The sequence below is a fragment of the Panthera tigris genome, chromosome C2, assembly GCF_018350195.1.
Source record: "Panthera tigris isolate Pti1 chromosome C2, P.tigris_Pti1_mat1.1, whole genome shotgun sequence".
NCBI classification, from domain to species: Eukaryota; Metazoa; Chordata; class Mammalia; order Carnivora; family Felidae; genus Panthera; species Panthera tigris.
This window is the reverse complement of record NC_056668.1, coordinates 108,920,740-108,942,567: the sequence shown is the minus strand read 5'-3', so window position 1 is coordinate 108,942,567 and position 21,828 is coordinate 108,920,740. Positions and strand designations below refer to the sequence as shown.

Sequence of the window (21,828 nt, the reverse complement as noted above, 5' to 3'; positions counted from 1 at the left end):
TACGATTACAAATACACATTCTGTATATTTGTTAGACAGTGCAAGTTTTTAAAGTTGATAAAATATGATATTTTTGCAAGTATTTTTACTTAGAATTTTAGTCAAGATCTTGCTTGGAATTATGGTCAATGCTCAACAGTGATAGTCTCTGAAGAAATCTATTCTTTGGCTGCCTTTGTCATTGCATTTCACATTTATCATATTTAGAGTCTATTCAGATAGTAGTCATTCATTCCTCACTGTTTCATTCCATCAGAATCATTATTTGCATATGAATGTTTTTCTAAAATAGGAATTTAGGCTTGTGTAAGGATAACACTATGTTTAAAACTAATTAAATAAGATGAAGAACTTGAAATTTTTGGTGACGACCCTATTGAAATGATTGCTAAAGTGCATTTCATTATCGAATCAAAGAATCACGCCCTAGAAGAATAAAGAGACCAGAAAGGAAACTCAATGAATCTAATTTAATTCAGTATATATTTTTTTGTTTCCACTGCTAAATTATTTAGGATTTAGAATGTTATTAAATAGCCTTTGGAGTGAACTCTAAGTTTTTCTCCTTTAGGTGGTTCCATAGTTTGTCTGAAAGAAGGTTTTGGAGGGGTTGGTTGAACTGAAAATTATGTTTCTATTTTCAATGGTTTCCTAATTTAAAATTTTCACCTCTCCAAAAAATATTTTTGACCTGAAGAGCACAAAATTGGGTATTTACCCAAAGGACACAAAAATACTAATTTAAAGGAATACATGCACCCTAATGTTCATAGCAGCATTATGTACAACAGCCAAATTATGGAAACAACCCAAGTGTCCATTGACTGATGAATGGATAAAGAAAATGTAACAGTGCTCATTTTGGCCACACATATACTAAAATTGGAACAATACAGAGAAGATTAGCATGGCCCCTATGCAAGGATGACATGTAAATTCATCAAGCATTCCATATTTAAAAAAAAGATGTGGCATATATATACATAGTGGAACAACCTGGATGGTGCTAGAGAGTATCATGCTAAACAAAATAAGTCAGTTAGAGAATGACAAATACCGTATGATTTCACTCATATGTGGAATTTAAGAAACAAAACAAGTGAACAAAGAGGAAAAAAAAAGAGTTTGGGAGGTAAACAAAGAACCAGACTCTTAACTATAAGAACAAACTGATAGTTACCAGAGAGGAGATGGGTGGGTGGATGGGCTAAATAGGTAATGGGGATTAAGGAGTATAGTTGCTGTGATGAGCTCTGGGTGTTGTATGGAATTGTTGAATCACTATTTGTACACCTGAAACTAATATTACACTCATTGTTAACTGGAATTTAAAAAAAATCCTTAAAAATGGTGATTATAATAAATAAATAGGGGTGCCTGGGTGGCTCATTCTGTTGAGCATCCAACTCTTGACTTTTCAGGTCATGATCCCAGGGTCGTGAGATTGAGCCCCATGTCAGGCTCTGCACTGAGCAGAGAGCCTGCTTGAGATTCTTCTCTCTCTCTCTATCCCTCCATCTCTCCCCCCACCCCCGCCCCGGCTTGTGCCCACTCTCTCTCATTGTCTCTCTTTTTCTAAATCAATCAATCAATCAATCAATCAATAAAAACGATCTGTTAAGATTCTTGGTTGTAAGCAACAGAAATTGATTCTACTTCATCGGAATCAGCTAGAATTAAACTTATTTAATAGAATTTAATGGAATTCAACAGAATTAACTAGACTTAAGCTGGTTCAAATCAATTGTTCTTCCTAAGAAAAATTTTTTTCAGAGTTTAAGCAGCAGAAAGAGAGGTGAAGAACCAAGCTTTAAAAGGATAGGAACTAGAGTAACTACAGCAGAAACACATAGTTTTTTGGGGGTCAGGGCATGAATCAACTCCAGTGTTTTCAAATGCATGACTGGTCTAGCACAAAATCACATACCATAAGATTGTAATGGACAGAAGAACAGTTTTCTCAAAGCAAAAGTTAGTTTTCTATTTCATAAAGAAAGGGAATGAATGTTGAGACCAATGGCAACACAAGTGAAGAATTATTTTCCTCACTTTGGGCTCTTGGACTAACTGAATTTAACTTTGCAATCTTTGCAGTCACGTCTTTTGGTTGGAAGCCATGTATATGCTCTAAGTGCTGCCCTAAGGAGATTAGGACTGGAAACCCCATTGCTTTACTAATCCTGTGCAACCTTAATTTTTCCTTCACAAGTGGAGTATTTTTTCTTGCCTTGCTTATCCAAAAAGCAAAGCCTTTAAAGATCCTTACATGTAACACAGGAATAACATGATTACATGTAACATAGAGTATTTTTAAGTCTCTGATAAGGTAATGAATGTAGAGTGACATTTTGTGCATCATAAATCACTGTATACAACTAAGGTACAGTTATTATTTTAATTATGTTTATATTGTTTAGGCTAAAGACAATGTAAAGTAGTAGTAGTAGTTAAGAGTATGAACTCAAGAACTACAGGACTAAATTCAAACTTCAACTATACCACCTTGGGCAAGTGACTTGAATGTTAAGTGGCTCATTTCCCTTGTCTTTAAGTTGAAGATAATAGTAGTGCCTTTTTCAAAGTGATCATTTTTAGAGTTAAATGAATGCATATATGAAAAGCACTTAGAACAATGCCTGACACAAAATAAATGATATAAAATTATTTCTATTATTATTGTTGTTGTCTTTCTTGTGAAAGCTAATCTTTGAGTTCTACTTTTAACATTTATTTCAAGATTTATAAATACAACTATGCTACACTGCTATGGCTTATTTAGAAGTTTTCCTGAAATCATATTGTTGGGTGAATTATTTGTACCTCTGTGTCATGTTTTTACATCTGGATTATCTAGTCCTTTGGGGTTAGCTCATGTTGTCCACATTTTATTATTTCCCAAAGGCACTAATAATTCACTCTCACATGAATTAAACCTCTCTTTCATTCTTTTTCACTTACATATTTGTTTCTCTTAATCATCTTGTAGTGTTTATTTTGAAAGAAGGGCGTCAAAAGCTATTGGATTATACTGAAAAGATTTTTAGTATCAGTTCCCAGTTCAGTTTCCTTGTACAATGAATAATAGCTAGGGCTATTGGGCCAACATGAAAAGTTACCCCAAACTTGGTTCTGTTAGGACCAGGTTGGCTACTGCTTTTATGTATGAGATTATCAGAATATTTTCAAAAAGTCTGCACCTCAAATTCTCACTTTGAAGACTGTCAATTCTTGGCAAAAATAAACAAAACATACGATCTCTCTCTTTTTCTCTCATTCTCTCTCTCTCTCTCTCTCTCTCTCTCCCCACACACACCCCAAAACTAAACAAAAGTGAAAAGGCATAGAACTGAATTTTCATTTATTTCAAAATAATTTCTAAAAAATCTGGCTTGAAGATTTTGCCTTAATAAGGCATATTTATCAAGGTAGAAAGACATGTTATATATTAACATTTTTAGCTTGTTCAATAATTCTTAAATATTTAGACATATGACAAGTTGGCCTCCATTTGTACTCTTCTATTGTGTTAGAATGGTTTAATTCTTTAATGACAGATAACTGAGTTATATTTAATGTAGATATAATTTGCAGGGAACTGATTTCAGAGAGAAATGTCATGCTACATTTGCATGCTGGAGTTTCATAAGTATTAATATGTGTTTCTATTTACAACAATGAATCCATTAATCCAACAAATATTTATTGAGTTGCAACTGTGTCTGGGCACTCATACAGGAACTGCAGGCACAGCAGTGAACAAAAAAGACCAAAAGTCCTTACTTTGCGGGAGCTTATATGTTAATGGAGGAGGAAGATAATAAATGACAGACAGGTAAATATATTATGGGATCACTTAGTAATAAGTGCTATGGAGAAAAATAAAGCAGGGAAAGGGGACTAAATACTGGCAAGGTAGTATTGCTGGTTTATATGATAGCCATGGAAGACCTTTGTGAGATGTCATTTGAGCAGAAGCCTGAAGGAAACGAGGGAGAAACTTTGCAAATATCTGGGCAAAGAGCGTTCCAGGCAGAGACAGTGGTGAGTGCAAAGACCCTGTGATGAGAGTGGGTTAGGCATATTTAAGGAACAAGCTGCTGGAGGGAAATAGACAAGGGATGAGGTCCAAAAGGGGTCATGGACAAGACTCCATGGTCTTGGCAGGTGATTTTATAGACTTTGGCCTTTATTCTGAATGAGATAGGAAGCTACTGATATTTTGAGCAGAGTAGTGACATGATCTGACTCAATTTTAAACAATGTCTCTGGCTAATATTAGATGCATTAAAGAATGGGAAATCTATAGGCTGAAAAATCTGAATGCTGGAGCTGGGTGGGAATTCAATTAGGGAGGCATTAGAGCAAGGATCATCATTTTAGACGTTACTTAAAGATAAGCAAATCTTACTTAAAGGGCTAACATTTAAGTATTAAAGTGTCAGTGAGCCATGCCTCCTTGAATTATTTCATATTACACTAACATCCTTACAAAGAATAATATCTTCCAGGAAAAGAGAAGATACTGGGTTAAAAGGTTTGAAATAAAGATTTTTTTGATGTCCTAAGACACGCTAATAATATACCAAGTCAAATAAATTATCATATTTTCTTTGATTTTTCTGATGGAAGAACAAGCTGTGTATACTCTCTTTAGAGACTAGGTAAGTTCCATCGGGGAAGCCAAAAAATGTTAATGGACACTTTGAAATTGATTTTATAAGAACATTTTCATGAAATAAGAACATATTGAGGTGCAAAATTAAATGCCTGTTTGAGGCACCGGTTCATCTTCTGTGGCCTTTACGATGTCAGTGTCACAATATAAAAAAAAAGGAGATTCAAGTTAAGTCAGTAAAGAGTGAATTGTTGGAAGCTGTAAATACAACCCTTGCTTACTTCATGGGTGAGACTGAAACAATATGAAAGACTTCCAACAAAATCAGAATTCTTTTTCCTGTTCAACCTCACCCTTATCCTTTCTTTTTAATTTTGAGAATAAATACCACTAGTATTTGGTACTGAAATATTCATTTACCATATGTCAAAAAAGCCTAGTCTCTTGAACAGATTTCAATTTCTCTAGTGTAATCCTAGAGACTGTGGCTTATTGATCCATTATGTTTAGCTATTATGATAATGTTTAAGATATTAATGTGCTAATTAAATGGAAGTTCTAATTACTTACTCTTGCATGGTAGATACTGACCAATCATTCTTCTTGCTTTGAAAATATAGATGCTTTTAGATATATACTCATTCACATCTTTAGTGGCATATTATTTTTACTTATTGTGTATCCATGAGCCAGCAAATTAATTTTCGTTGCATTTCTACTGTCCAGCATCATGCTGGGTGGTTAGGATCAGAGGTCCTTGCTTATAAAGTTATTGCATAACCTGGGAGAACTATTTTTCTGATAGGATTTAAGGTTTTTCTCCTTACTATTTATAATTTAGAAACTCTGTTGAAGAATCAAATTGAATTGACATTAATGAGAGCCTACTTTTTCTCAGAGCAATGCTAGGTGCAGAAGAATTATAAAGACATGATTCCTAATGTCATGGAGGTTACCATGGCTAGAGAGCTCCATAGCACAAACATACTAGAGTCTCAGAGTGGGTGACCAGACTCTGAATACTGCAGGAGCACAGAAAGGGTGGCACCATTATGGACTTGGTTTGATAAGGAGTCATGAGGACATGATTCTGGAACTATGGCTTGAGGTATGAGAAGTCTGTGGAATGCAAGAAGTGTATTTCAGAGATTCAATCTGTTGAGAATAAAAAAATATGGCTACACTTGGATGTAGTAAAAATAGATGAGGTTATATAAGTGCTGTAATGAGTAATAAGTGGCTTGGTATTATTCCTACCACCTTCCAACCTCCCAGCCTAGGGGTGAACTGACTGCTGAATGATATTTTTCATTTTTGGTACCAAATCAAATAGTTTTTTTAGCATCAGGTAATTACTGCTGAAGTTTTCATTCTTATCATTTGTCACTTTCCTGTGGCTTGAAAATATGGAGCACAAGTTGTCCTGACCACTTTTCATTCAATAGCAGCACTCTGTAGAAGCACTTTTTGCCCCAAGCTACTGCCAAGGTATGGAACATACAGTGTGGCTATTATTCCAAGCAACACTTTTCTTGCAGAAACTGGAGAGAAGCCAAAAGAAAAATCAATCACAATTATTCTAAGTGATGGTTCACAATGTTCTCCTTAACTTAATCTGTTAGTTCCCTGAGAGCACTGACAATGCTTCTTCACTTTTGATCTCCTCAGTGCCCAGCACTGTGTGGCAAATAGTAAGATGTAAGTGTTTGCTAAATAAATACAGAAATACATAAAGTAAGTTTTGACATCTGTGTCAGGATATCCAAATACCTGTCCTTTTACTCATGAACTATATCTGATCCTTTCCTCTCATGCAGTTTGAAGTGTAGAAATCTGTTATTAATGTATGAAGTCTTCAATTTTTTTACGAGTCCTACAAAGTAAAAGCTAAATAAAAGAGGTGTTCACAGGATTGGTTTAAAATCTCAGACTTCTGTCCCACATACCTCTGAAGGTGGCTGGCTGTTCTGTAAACAGATTGATTCTCTCCATGGAAGTTGCTAAAGGTGACAGAACTTTTCCTGAACTTTGGAATACTCTGGAATGTCTTTGGGGAGCAACTTTTAGAATCATGAGGTGAAGAACACCCACCCATAGGGCTAAGAGGGGACTCCACCTCAGTCCTCACTTCTGACAGGCAGTTTTCTTGCTTCAGGTAACTTTCAGGGCTGCTGTTCTCAGGAATTTATCTTCGTTATTTGTAAGATGAGCTGACCACCCAGAGGTTTTGCCTCTTCCTTAAGAAAAATTTCTGTCACTAAAATTATCTGTATACAAGAATGCCAGTTTGTCAGAGTCGGAAAATAATGTATTTTGGTAAATAGAATTCCCTTGTGGGAATTTCTGATGTTTGAGCAAATTGAATACATAAAATATACTTTGAACTTAAACTATATATGGCAAGCAATTCACTCCTCTGAAGACTGAGAAAAAATTTTAGATTCCTGAGTTATATGAGTAAAAAAATTCCATATTTTACTTATATACACAGGAAGAAAGTACAGGAAGTTACATCAAATCTGGAATAATTCTATGATATAACTGTAAAAAAAGTTGTTTCAAAAAAATAATTGTCCGTAGCTATTTACTATTTTTCCTCTAGAAATATGTATGTAACTGCTTAACTTTTGCCCTATTAACTGAATTACATTCCTAGTTGACAGATTATTGAAAAAGCCTGGATTTTAAAAGACTGTGTTTCTATGTCCTTTCATGCTTCTTTCCTTCTACTTCAGAAGCATGATAAGACTTGAGGATATGATAATATATAAATCAATTTATGGAAAGATTATGTCTGAACAGTGAGTAGAATTTAGAATTGAAAGTAACATGAACAAAACCAACTTAGGGTAGCCATAGAGAAAATAAGCGAAAGAACAGCAACTTAGTGTGGCACATTGCTTCAAAGGTGATGCTTTCATTAGATTTCTTGTTGGAGGTTGAGGATAAACTCATTTTCAGCAGACTTTTATAAGTAGTGATCCTTTTCACCTGGGTGAAGGGATTGTCGTTCCTGAAATAGGTTGCATTTTTTTCCTGCCTGAAATCCTAGGAGTGTCATTGGTCTTCAAATATATTTTGTATCAGACCCTCTGATAGTTAAACTTTGCTGACCATATCAGTGCTGTAAGTTTGAACCTAAGCCTGTGATGGCTAATTCTCCAGGGAGGTGTTTTCCTTTGACCCCTGGAATTTTTCTTTTTTGTGGGCTTACCTATATATTTAAAAGGATGTTTATTAGGTTTTATCCAGGGCATTTACCTTTGCTATTATATTTCTGGAAATGGATATTGATGCTTTTTATTTCATAAATAAATGCCTTAGTGTGCTTTACTCTTTTATATTTGGACCCTATCTTCTTATTTGTAATTTAAGATACTCAGATACTGGAAAAAAAAAACAAACAAACAACTTTCTGAATGCTACTAAGGATCTCAATTTTGGAGATGAATTGTTCCTTGTGATCTTCCTAAGTTCACATATCCATTTATATATTTATATTTAACTTTTATGTGCATTTTGGATGGTAGTGCACCTTAATAAATACTTAATATCTTTTGTAGCCATGTGTTACTTTATTCACATTGGGTTGATTGTATGTTTGCTCATAGGCATCACATGCATGCTGATGGTATTACTATATGAACACTGATAAGTTTGGTGGGTAAAAATTTCCAGGCTCCTGCCAAAAAAGTTGCATCTCCAAATCTATGGAGAAGAAAAGTCAGTTGATGCTATTTATCATGGATAATATTAACTGAATGCAAGGAGGTCTCCGAGCAGTAACTCCTCTTTCATTTTGATATGGAATTAACTCACTAAAAGGATATAAATGATGCTGACTTGATGTAGACTGGAAGAGGATAAATTTTCATCCCACAAAATGAACTAAGATTAATATAAACTCACAATAACAGGTAAATAAAAGTCTCTCAGGTTGAAGAGGGATGATGCTGTGATTCATTCGTGGATCCAAAAAATTGAGACCAGAGTGGGTTTTCTTGGCAGACTACAGAAGAAAGGGCACTCTAACAGGTTGACATCATATCTGCTTTTATCAGAGACAAGGATTTCAGTCTGCCATAACATGATTAACGTAAACAAGTTCCTCATTTATTTATGATTTTCAAAGATGGATATAGCCAAATATATTAATTCTCTAAATTAAAAAGAGTAATTTTAAACCCTCAAATAACACACATATAAGTGTATGCGCATAGACACAGTGTGTTTAGTTATTTATTTCAAAATAAATAAATAAACATAAAATTTTCCTTGTTTCAAAGTCTCTATTAGGCCCCAGAGAATCTTGAGGTATGTAAGGCCATTTGTATTTAATTGAAATGACTCCTGTTTTTTGAGATTTTTTGTCTGCTTCTTTTTGGAGCAGGAGGTAGGTTTTTGTTCTCCTCTCTCAGTGTCAGCTGTGGTTTCTTGCGTCTGGTGTTGGCGACTCCTTCTAACAGTCCCCTTTGCTTTTAGTTTGCTCTTTCTAGTCACCTGTGACTTGATTCAAACTCGGTTTTCCCAATTAGAATGAGTATTCTGAATCTGAAAACATAAGTGCGAGTGAAGGATCAGGGGTTAATCCAATGACAAAATTACCCAAGTTTTAGTGTATGGGCCTTGTAAAATCTGTTCTGACTGCCCAGAGGACTTTTTAAAATCTGGTTTTATTCCAGACACTAAAGATGGAATCATGTGACCTCCATATAAATGAAGTGTTACTTTCTCTGATGAAAAGAGAATAATGGGTTGATTGACCAACAAGAATGTGTTCCAGATGGAAATCGCATTCCTTATTGTAATTTAATAAACTATTATTTTGTGTCATAATGTTCTTCTTTCCTGAAATTATGAAGAATGACTCAACTTGCCAGGCTTATAAAATCAAAGGTTAATCTACAAAACTGAGTGACAGGACTGTAGAGTCCAGGCTGAAATTTCCTCTTGTGTTACTCATTATATTAGTATATATGGCATTTGTTTTAGATTAAAAATCAGTATGAGAAGCAAGAGAGAAAAAAAAAGCTCAGAACAACCAAGATGATACTTTTGCTGAATATATATGCTGAATCAGTCGTTGAAAGATAGACATTATGGACCTGGCATCATTCACCCTCACTATTTGTCAGGTAGTTGCTAAATCTTAAAAATATCCTGAGATTTTATGACAGTCCTACTGATATGGGTATACAACAGCTGCAAGCCTGGGTGCTGAAAATATAAACTTCTAAAATGTGAATGTGCGCAGCATGAAGATGTTACAATCTCTGAAGTTCTTCCATGGATAGTTATTTATTATTATCTTTGACATCCATGTTTCACTTTTTAGTTTAAATCCAACTATATTCCATACTTTAAATTCAGTTCTGAGTTTAAGTAATGAAAGATGTGAGTGTTTAGTGCTGTTTCTCAACTTGGCTACACATTAGAATCATCTAATGAGCTTTTAAAATTCTTAATACCCAGGTCACATCCCAGACCTATTCAATCAGAATATTTGGGAATATGACCCAAGTGGAAATGCTTTCTAAAGTTCCCCATGTGATTTCATCATGTAGCTATGGCTGAGAACCACTGCTTACTAATAAGGCCTAATTGGGTTAGAATCATTAAAGGGCCTGATGCGTGCCATTATAAACACACATCTCCAACTCAGCTGGACCATGCAAGTTTTTGCACAACTTTTAGCAGTCTTATTTAACTCCTCACATGTATCATGAAGGCCTGCATTAAACCTTTCTAGATCTTCATCATATTATTTCACCCTTAATGTCTTCACTCCTAGCAGATGATCTTAACCCTCTCCTCCCCCTGCCCAAAAAAAGGAAGGAAAGAGGGAAGGAAGGAAGGAAGGAAGGAAGGAAGGAAGGAAGGAAGGAAGGAAGGAAGGAAGGGAGGGAGGGAGGAAGGAAGGAAAAAGGAAGGGAATGAAGAAACATAGAGTGAAATTCCTCAATTTCTCTCACTTACCAGTAACCTCTTGATCACTACTTCCTTCTCAATTGCAGGAGCTAGTGCCCTTGATTTCATCCTCTCCTGTCTCCTAGGTCTTCGCTCAAGTAAGTCCTCCGTTCTCTTGTCTCTATTCTTGCTTCTGTGGGCTGCGTCTCCTTTCTTTGGCTCAGTCTTCCTCTCAGGCTGCCACTCTAATTCTCTCATTCTCTTCTCCAGATGATTTGAATGCCTAATCTATAGTCACCGAATCAATTCCCTCACACGAATTCTAACCTGGCTTCCACTCTTACACTGTCAAAAAGACCCTGCACAGGGTCACCATCCACGGCTTTCAATGGCCAATTCTAATAACCCCTCTTACTCTTCACACTCGTGGCCCCCCTCTCTCTTTGCTGAAACACTTGACCTCTCCATGCTCTTTATATGTTCTGCATTCTTAGCTACCACAACCTCACCTCTTGTTCAACTCCTTTTTCTTTTTTAAAAATACCTTAACCGTTTTTGTTCTATAGGATTCTACCCTTAGCTAATTTCTATTCTCTTTCTGCATGTTTTCTTTGGGTGATTCTGGCCAGTCTCTTGGTATCAGCTAATACATTCATGTTGTTGGCTAATAACCCAACCTCTCTCCTAATTGCTGGGCTTTTATATTCATCCATAAATGTTGCAAAAATCTCAAAAATCTCTGCCTAGAACCAACCATTTCCACCTCTGTAAACCTAAATCACAAACAAAGCAAAATAAAACAAAATAACACAACAAAGAGATTCTTTGTCTCTGTGTTATTTGTGCCATAATTTCCCCAATCACCTAATCTCTAAACTACTGTATTTCCCTAAAACACATGAAACCCTTTTACACTTCAATAGTCTTTTAAGTTCATCTTTTTTCCCCCCTTCATTCTAATGCCTGAGGTTGGGAACTCTTCTTCTGTACAAATCATCATGATCTTTTTTTACAGTGCCATCAGAGTGATTGTTTTTTTTTTTTTAAACACAAATTTTATTGTATTATGTTTCCACTTCAAACTCTTAACGGCTGCCCATTCTTTCTAGGCTCCATTACACTTTGACCATCGCTTGCAAGATCCTCTCTGCCTGGCACAGACCTCTACCCCTCCCACCTTAAGCTCCAGCACACCCTAGCACTACGCAGCGCTGATCCCTCAGTCGATGTTCTCTTATACTGCTTATTATCTTTAGATTGTCTCCCCTCAGAGAATCCTACTTAGTCTTTAAGATTGAGACCAAGTATTGTTTCTTCTGCAAAGTTTTTTCTGAAAGTCGTTTTCCTCTGCCATCTCTGCCTCTTTAATTTGGGTTCCCAGTATAATAAAATTTGTCACATTGTTTTATAATTTAAAAATATTTAAAATAACTGTGTTCTTCTTTTGTGGATTAAAATACCACAGATAATGAAAAACTCCACTTTGATTATCAACCCCAATTCCAACCTTTTTCCGAGAGCTAGAATCATGCATATCACTCTGATATATAAGCTTCTGGAGCCTTTACTACAGTTTGCATGTTCACATAGACCAATATGGAATTAATTTTTAATACCTTTCTTGAAGTCTAATTAATGTCTTATAAACTTCACATATTTAGAGTATATATGATTTGATAAATTTTGATACATATATTTATCTATGAAACCATACAAATTTCCTACTAGCACTTTGTTAATTGTTCTCTCCCACCCTTTCCTATCCCCAAACCCCCAAACAACCACTGTGTTCTTATTTTCTATCATTATGTTCAAATTTCCTAAAATTTCATATAAATGGAATCATACAATGGGTAGTAGCTTTTCCTCTGGCCTCCTTCACTGAACAAAATTAATTTGAGATTCATTCCTGTTTTTGTGTTCATTTTTATTGCACAGTACTCTTCCACTAGATAGCTATACCACGATTTATTTATCCATTTACATATTAATGGACATTTGGATTGTTTTCAACTTTGGCTATTATGAAAAAGCTGCCATAGACATTTGTGTAAAGTCTGTATGGGCTCATGCTTTCATTTCCCCTGGGTAAATACCTACGAATAAAATGGCTGAGTATGTGGGTCATATGGTCATATGAGTCTTTTAAATTTGTTTTATATATAATGTCCAGAGCTTTTAGTGGATGAAATAGGATAAATTCTATCTACTTGATCTTCCTGGAAGTGGCGATTAGGCCCTAAATTGAATTTTTATATCTGTGGTGTCATAGAAAAATACAGGTCATTGTCCCTGTTGGCATAGAGCTCTTAAAACTCTTAACATTTCCTGAATGATAGGAGTGATAGGAGCGTCTTTTGTTCTAATGAGATGACTCTTGGTGAGCACCTAGATAGCTTCAGAATGGGGGCTTGTTGCCAGAAAGACCAAGATTTGAGTAGAAACATGGATATTTCAGCCCCCTGTCCTAACCTTCTGGGGAGAGAAGAGGAACTGAAGATTAAGTTAATAATCCATTATACCTATGTAATGAAACCTCCATAAAAAAACCCTAAGTGATGAAGTTTGGAGAGTTTTTGGGTTAGTGAATACTTTGAGGTACTGAGAGAGTGGTGTACCTGAAGAAGGCATGGAAGCTCTGTGCCCCTCCCCCATACCTCGCCCCATGCATCTCTTCCATTTGATTGTGCCTGAGTTGTAACTTTTATAAGTCAGTAAAAGTAAGGTAATTGTTTTCCTGAGTTCTGTGAGTCATTCTAGTGAATTATTGACCTGAAGTGGAGTCATGAGTACCCCAGAATTTATAGCCAGCTGGGCAGAAATAAGAGTATGCATTCTTATTATCTTATTGTATATAATTATTAAATATTATATATTTTATTATAATTATCTTATTATTAATAAGAGTATTATTTCCTAAAGTGGAAGCAGTCTTGTGGAACTGAGCCCTTAATCTGTGGGGTCTGAGCTAACTCCAGATAGCTAGTGTCAGAACTGAATGGAATTGTTGGACACCAGTTGGTGTCAGACAACAGAGTACTGGTCACTATCAGTAGGAAAACTCCTGTAATATCTCTTTATTTCTTTGATATTATCCAAATATAGACTGAAATCTCTGGCTCTTAGCTATCATTCCTCTGCTTAGCTTCTCTTGTCCTATGCTTACAACTGGCAAATGCCTTAAGGGAAAAAGTGACTCAAAAAACATCAGTTCACCTTTCTTGAGATTCTCTTCTCTCTCTGATCTTGGCCTCCCACATACCAGTTCTCTTCAGAGCTTTCTGGTTTCAAACAGATGTGGGTTTTTACTGTTTGTTGTATATCTAACTGTATAATTGAAGCATTTGTCTGTTTCAAGCTACTCTAATCAAAGCCAGAAGTGTAAGTCTGAGATTAAAAACATTATAATAATGTCATCTTGTTTAGATAAAAATATTTGCTACTCTGGTTATTTTTATTCAGTTATTCTACAAATATTTGTTCAGTGTCTCCTATGTATAAGGATTCTGCCAGACACCAAAAGTGCAGCAGTTTCTCAGATAGACCCAGTCCTGCCTTTATGGAAATTTAGTTAGGGAACCAAATGTTAAACAAATCATGATATAGATAAATATAGAATAATAAACTGTGATAAATGCTAATAATGATAATGGCTATCTTTGATGGATTTTTTTCCCATAAGTATATATCCACTTAATTGCACAATCTTATAAGTATGGCTTTAGTCACTCTAAACTGCAGTGTATCTTAGCCTCTTTGCTCTGCTTTATTTTCCCCATAATTTCACCTATTTTTCTATCTCCCTATCTCTATCTACCTATCTGTCTGTTTGTCCTATGTATCTGTCTATCTATCTATCTATCTATCTATCTATCTATCTATTCATTGTTGGTTATATGTTTCCCACACTAAAATGAGAACTCCTTGAAGGGAAGGGCTTCATCTTTTTTTTTTTCACTTATATATCTATAGAGGCTCATGCATGATAGGCACTCAACTTTTAAAATGTTCAGTGAATAGCTTTTTACTGCGTGCTGGCAACTTCACCAAGAATTTTTGTGCACTTAATTTTCATCTACCCTATCATAGTAGGCTGAATGATGGCAACTACAGATACCAGGTTTTAATCCTTGGGACCTGCAAATGTTATCTTAAAAAGAAAAAGGAACTTTGAAAATGTAATTACATTTAAAATGTTGACATGGGAGGATTATTCTGGATTATCCAAGTGGGCCCTAAATGCAATTATGAGTGTCGTTATAAGAAAGAGACAGAGGGATATAATATTTTTAAGGAATATTTTATCTGTTAAGGGGCTTTTTAAATGGATTTTCAGGTTCTGAACACTTGAGGTTACCATTATATGACTTTAAGATCAGCAAGATATTACTATAGCTTTTATAAAGACTTTGATTTAATCTTTTTTGTATGTAGACTAAAGATGAATAAAATTGCTATTAATATTAATCATTTTAAATCTTCGTAGCTTAGTTAGATAAGCAGAGCGTCATAAAACTTTGAATTTGAAGAAGAGAACATTCCAAGATTAGGTTTGTATCTTACTGTCAAAATATATTTTGAAAGAGTCATCTATAAAGGATATTGAATATCTTGCTCCCAGAATGAAGGATATTAAAAAGTATGATATGAATCTATCACTCAGTCAGATTGTCTTGATTCTGGTTGACCAGAAATTGAAACTGGAGTTCCCAAATATTGAAAATAAGTATAGTTTTTATACTACATTTATTTAAAACATATCTTAGTGATCTTCAATAAAACTCTCTTAGAACATCACTGAAATGAATAGTTAAAGAAAAACATTCCCTTACCACACACATGAGTATATTCAATTCTATTCAATTACAAGAATAGTTATGAACATACAAATCAAGTCATTAAACGTTTAATGATAATTACAAAAATACAGGATCCTAAATTTAGAAGACATATTCAACCTTGTGAAAAACAAGGTTGCTTTTATATTTGAATTTAGAAAGTAGCTTTAACATCATAGTAATATTCAAGATGAGCCACTGAACTTTAGAGGAGGAAGTGACCGCAATGATGGTCCAATTACATATCTACTGAGCTTTGAAATAATCTAATCTCCTTTGGAGACATTGAATCTTAGAAGGTTTGAGTGAATTTCCCATGGAGGCATAAATAGGAAGCATATTCAGTCATTCATTTATTCATTCTTCGCACATTTATTGTGTGTCTAGCGTGTGCCAGGAAGTATGTAAGACATTGGACTACATTATTTAATTTTTTTAACCTTTATCTATTTTTGAGAGACAGAAAGAGACAAAGTGTGAGCAGAGGAAGGGAAGAGATAGAGGAAGACACAGAATCTGAAGCAGGTTCTAAGCACTGAGCTCTCAGCACAGAGCCCGACATGAGGCTTGAACCCACAAACTGTGAGATCATGAGCTGAGCCGAAGTCAGATGCTTGCACCCCCTGGTGCAAGGCACCCCTTGGACTACACTACTTAAAAAAGATTTCAAAGAAATTCATTATCTGATGGCAAAAATGAGGCTAGAACCCAAGATCAGAACTAGGCTTCTTGGTCTTGGCTGCTTTCCAGTACATGTTCACAACTCATTTGTTTGTATCAACAGTTCAGAAGACCTTGGTTCTAGTATGAGAATTCTAACTTTGGACAAATTATTTTCAGGTCTTTAAAACCTATATTTTTAAACTAAAAATAAAGCTTCTTAGACTATCTTTCTAGACTAATAACAACATTATTCCACATTATGAATTCAAATTAAAGTTTAAAGAAGATTTCACTTTCTTCTGTTGGCCATCTGTGTGTCTTCTATGGAAAAGTGTCTATTCATGTCTTCTGACCCATTTTTTAATTGTATTATTGTTTTTTTGAGTGTTGAGTTTTATAAGCTCTTTATATATTTTGGATATTAACCCTTTATCAGTATATCATTTGAAAATATCTTCTCCCATTCTGTAGGTTGCCTTTTAGTTTTATTGATTGCTTCCTTCACTGTGCAGAAGCTTTTTATTTTAATGAAGTCCCAATACTTTTTTTTTTCTTTCTTTTACTTCCCCTGCCTCAGGAGACATATCTAGTAAGAAGTTGCTGTGACCAATGTCAAAGAGGTTACTGCCTGGGTTCTCCTCTAGGATTTAATGGTTTCCTGTTTCACATTTAGGAATTTTGAATTTATTTTTGTGTATGGTGTAAAAAAGTGGTCTAGTTTGATTCTTTTGCATGTTGTTGTCCAGTTTTCCCAACACCTTTTTTTTTTCAATATATGAAATTTATTGTCATATTGGTTTCCATACAACACCCAGTGCTCATCCCAAAAGGTGCCCTCCTCAATACCCATCACCCACCCTCCCCTCCCTCCCACCCCCTATCAACCCTCAGTTTGTTCTCAGTTTTTAAGAGTCTCTTATGCTTTGGCTCTCTCCCGCTCTAACCTCTTTTTTTTCCCCTTCCCCTCCCCCATGGGTTTCTGTTAAGTTTCTCAGGATCCACATAAGAGTGAACACATATGGTATCTGTCTTTCTCTGTATGGCTTATTTCACTTAGCATCACACTCTCCATTTCCATCCACGTTGCTACAAAGGGCCATATTTCATTCTTTCTCATTGCCACGTAGTATTCCATTGTATATATAAACCACAATTTCTTTATCCATTCATCAGTTGATGGACATTTAGGCTCTTTCCATAATTTGGCTATTGTTGAGAGTGCTGCTATAAACATTGGGGTACAAGTGCCCCTATGCATCAGCACTCCTGTATCCCTTGGGTAAATTCCTAGCAGTGCTATTGCTGGGTCATAGGGTAGATCTATTTTTAATTTTCTGAGGAACCTCCACACTGTTTTCCAGAGCGGCTGCACCAATTTGCATTCCCACCAACAGTGCAAGAGGGTTCCCGTTTCTCCACATCCTCGCCAGCATCTATAGTCTCCTGATTTGTTCATTTTAGCCACTGTGACTGGTGTGAGGTGGTATCTGAGTGTGGTTTTGATTTGTATTTCGCTGATGAGGAGCGACGTTGAGCATCTTTTCATGTGCCTGTTGGCCATCTGGATGTCTTCTTTAGAGAAGCATCTATTCGTGTTTTCTGCCCATTTCTTCACTGGGTTATTTGTTTTTCGGGTGTGGAGTTTGGTGAGCTCTTTATAGATTTTGGATACTAGCCCTTTGTCCGATATGTCATTTGCAAATATCTTTTCCCATTCCGTTGGTTGCCTTTTAGTTTTGTTGGTTGTTTCCTTTGCTGTGCAGAAGCTTTTTATCTTCATAAGGTACCAGTAGTTCATTTTTGCTTTTAATTCCCTTGCCTTTGGGGATAACCAACACCATTTTTTGAAGAGACTCTTTTTTCCATTGGATATTCTTTCCCGCTTTGTAAAAGATTAATTGACCATGTAGTTGTGGCTTCATTTCTGGGTTTTCTGTTTTGTTCTATTGATCTGTGTTTTTGTGTCAAAACCATACTTCTTGTTGACTATAGCTTTTTAATATAGCTTAAAATCTAGAATTGTGATGCCTCCAGCTTTGCTTTTCTTTTTCAAGGTTGCTTTGGCTATTTGGGATCTTTTGTGGCTCCCTACAAAGTTCAAACAATTCCATACAAATTGTTTGCTCTAGCTCTGTGAAAAATGCTGGTGGTATTTTGATAGGGTTTGTATTAAATGTATAGATAGCTTTGGGTAGTATAGACATTTTAACAATGTTTGTTCATCCAATACATGAACATGGAATGTTTTTCCATGTTTTTCTGTCATCTTCAATTTCTTTCATCAGTGTTTTATAGTTTTTGGAGTACAGTTCTTTAGTCGAGTTTATTCCTATGTATCTTCTGGGTTTTGGTGCAATTATAAATGGGATTGATTCCTTGATTTCTCTTTCTGCTGCTTCATTATTTGTGTATAGAAATACAACAGATTTCTGTATGTTAATTTTGTATCCTATGACTTACTAATCCATGTATCCATTCTATCAACTTTTTGGTTGAATCTTTCAGGTTTTCTATATAGAGTATCATGTCATCTGCAAATAGCGAGAGTTTTACTTTTTCCTTGCTGATTTGGATGCCTTTTATTTTGTTGTTGTTGTTGTTGTTGTTGTCTGATTTCTGTGGCTAGGACTTCTAATAACATCACCCATCATCAGGGAAATACAAATCAGAACTACAGTTAGATATCACCTCACACCTGTCAGAATGGCTAAAATTAACAACACAAGAAATAACAGGCATTGGAAAGGAAAAAGGGAAACCCTCTTGCATTGTTGGTGGGAATGAGAACTGATGCAGCCACTCTGGAAAACAGTATGGAGATTCCTCAGAAAGTTAAAAATAGCATTACCCTCTGATCCAAAAATTTCACTACAAGGAATTTACTCAAATGAACAAAAATACTAATTCAAAAGGATATGTGCACCCTGTAGAATTACCTACAATAGCCAAATTATGTCCATCAACTGATGAATGGATAAAGAAGATGTAGCATACATATACAGTTGAATATAACTCAACCATAAAAAAGGACGAAATATTGCCATTTGTAATAACATCAATGGAGCTAGAGAGTATTATGCTAAGAAAAATAAATCAATTAGAGAAAGACAAATACCATATGATTTCACTCATATGTGGAATGTAAGAAATGAAACAAAAGAACATGGAGGGAAAAATAGACAGGCAAATCATAAAACATGCTCTCAACTATAGAGAGCAAACTGAGGGTTGCTAGAGGGGAGTGGGGTGGGAGGATGGGGTAAATGGGTGATGGGGATTAAGGAGGGCATTTGTTGTGATGAGCACTGGGTCTCATGTGTAAGAATTGAATCACTAAATTATACACCTGAAACTAATATTACACTGTATGTTAACTAACTGCAATTTAAATAAAAACTTTAAAATTTTTTCACTTTCTTAAAGTGAAAGTTGTAAAACTCAGGATTCCATGGCTGCTCATTGCCAATTTATTTCTATTTGATTAACAACCATATTTCATTTTATTAATCTTACCTAGAATTGTAAATGTATTCAATTTATATTTCAGTTAATCAGTAAATCCAATAAACCAGCCAACCAACAAATATTCACCATGCACAAGCTATTTGACCAAGCAATTTAAAGTCTTGAAATGTGCCTCTGATGTATGCTTCTATCTGGGGGGAAAATGAGGCTTCAAACCTCAGAGGGATACTTCTCATTACCTTGGATCAAATAATCTTTTACCAAAAAGAAAGGGCAGAAAATGCCATCTGCCTTAAGTAAATAACTTTAAAGGAGGTTTAAAATTTTTCAAAAGAGCAAATCTATGAAGTGCTAAGCTCTTCAAAGCTATAAATGCTCATTGGTGTGATGCAATATTAATGAAGTACAAACATTTTCATGTCTGAAATCAGGGCAGATTTCTGAGCAGCTTTGAAGGGGTGCTAATTAAGTATTTATTTTTCAATTAATCTAATTTTATTCAAAACTATAATGTTGTGAGCACAATGGCAGTGCTTTGGTTCTAGAACAAGCACAACACTAAGTAGTTTTTGCCCTGTTTTTTTTTTATTCTCTAGCTACATATCTTTGTGTTATACTTTTACTTTTTCTGGGCCTTAGAGCAGGATGAATTTTCTGACTATAAATAAAGTATATATATATAAAAAAATAAATAAATAAAAAATCACAAATGCAAATAAAAGAGTTACTAAGAAAAAACAAAATTTGGTCTATATTATTTCAAGCTTTTGAATATCTACTTTTGTAAAGTCACAAGAGTGCTCCCTAACTTCTTTGCTCTATGGTTAAAAAAAATGAAGAAAAATACCTTTTTTTACATGATTTACATTGCGTGTATGACAATTTAAAAATACTTTTTTCCTGTTGTTTAAGATATCTAAATGGTTCATTTCTAAAATAACAATTCTATCTTTTTTCTTCTAATTATGAAACCTCCTTGAAATTGTGTTAATTCATTGATGCATGGATTGATTAACTGATTCCTCCTTACTTCATTCTTTCAACAAATATTTGCCCAAGTCACTGAAGGGGGTTATTATAGGAACTACTCAAGATTCTGGATCCTGGGTCTCCCTCTACCCTCCATTTATTTCCATAGTCTATCACCATCTAGCTTCTTCCTTGCTGTAAGTTATATTACATATGTTACGTATGTTAGCCTCCATATTACATTCTGATAATTCACTTGAGATCCTTCTAAAACACATACATGGCTCAGCACTCTAGGTTCTGCTACCTGTCTCATTCTCTGCCTGGCACTTGGCCTCTCAGATGTTGTGCCACACAAGCACACACACTCTTTTCATCCTCCCAATCCCTTGCTTTAGCTTATAGCCTTTGCTCTGTTCCTAACACCCTTTACACTTTCCCTTTCCTGGATCACTTTAACCTGTCCTACACACCCCCAGTAAAGTGCCTCTTCTTTTGGTTGCCCCAGATTTCTTTATTCTCTTTTTTATTGTATTAGATTGAAAGTATCATTTCTACGTTTTTGTCTGTTGTTGTCTCACTTTGCCCTTACTTCCTCTACAATCTTATTCAGTCCCAAGTCTCAAAATACAGTCCTTAATTCAGTGATCCTATTTGATAGCCAGGACCTAGGTTTCTCATCTGAGCTTTGGGTTTCTGGTCTTTCCCTCCACACATACTCTTTCTTCACTGTCTCCCATCAAAGGAAATGACACCATTATGTCATCAACAAAAATAGAGCAGTTTTGGGTGATAACTACATGCAAGGCACTCCACTGGGCCTACAGTGATGAATAGGAAAGATGGTCTCTCCTCTAGGGGGATTTGTGTTCCAGCAGGGAAGAGAGATATTAAATAATTACCCAGTAATTTCTGTAATCACAATTATATGTAGCAGGTATTCCTGACATTTTTTTTACTCAGTTATGGTCAAAAAGAGGGCCAAGTTATTCATATACATTCACAGACATACTAGTAGCTGACTCTAAGGACTGGTAACCTTAGAGCTGTGATGTCTGCTGCCAGTGGTGCGGACATCCTGGGGGCTGGCTTGCCCTTGTGGCCTATTGGTAGGTGGCTCAGCTTACCTCAAAGAACCTTGGGGTATGGCTTGCTCCTCTTACTCCACCATGCTGGAGGACCTGGTGTATGAGTGTGTGTGAGGGGGGTGGGGAGATGTGGCGTGACAGGGGCAGCAGGTGATTGGAGACATGCTTTAACTTTGGTTTCCATTAGGAACTTAAAACTCCATGCTCCTCCAACCTTGCCTCAGGGAAAAGGGGGAGAGTTTGAGAACGGTGATCATCAATGTACCATTCACCACTTTATATG

At 35.5% G+C, this 21,828-nt stretch overlaps 1 non-coding gene across 1 annotated transcript; it reads left to right on the top strand.

Moving 5' to 3' along the window:
• Positions 1 to 852: 852 nt before the first annotated feature.
• LOC122230797 lies at positions 853 to 959 on the top strand. Its single transcript, XR_006207882.1, has one exon. It is a non-coding gene; the product is annotated as a U6 spliceosomal RNA (small nuclear RNA).
• The last annotated feature ends 20,869 nt before the right edge of the window (positions 960 to 21,828 follow it).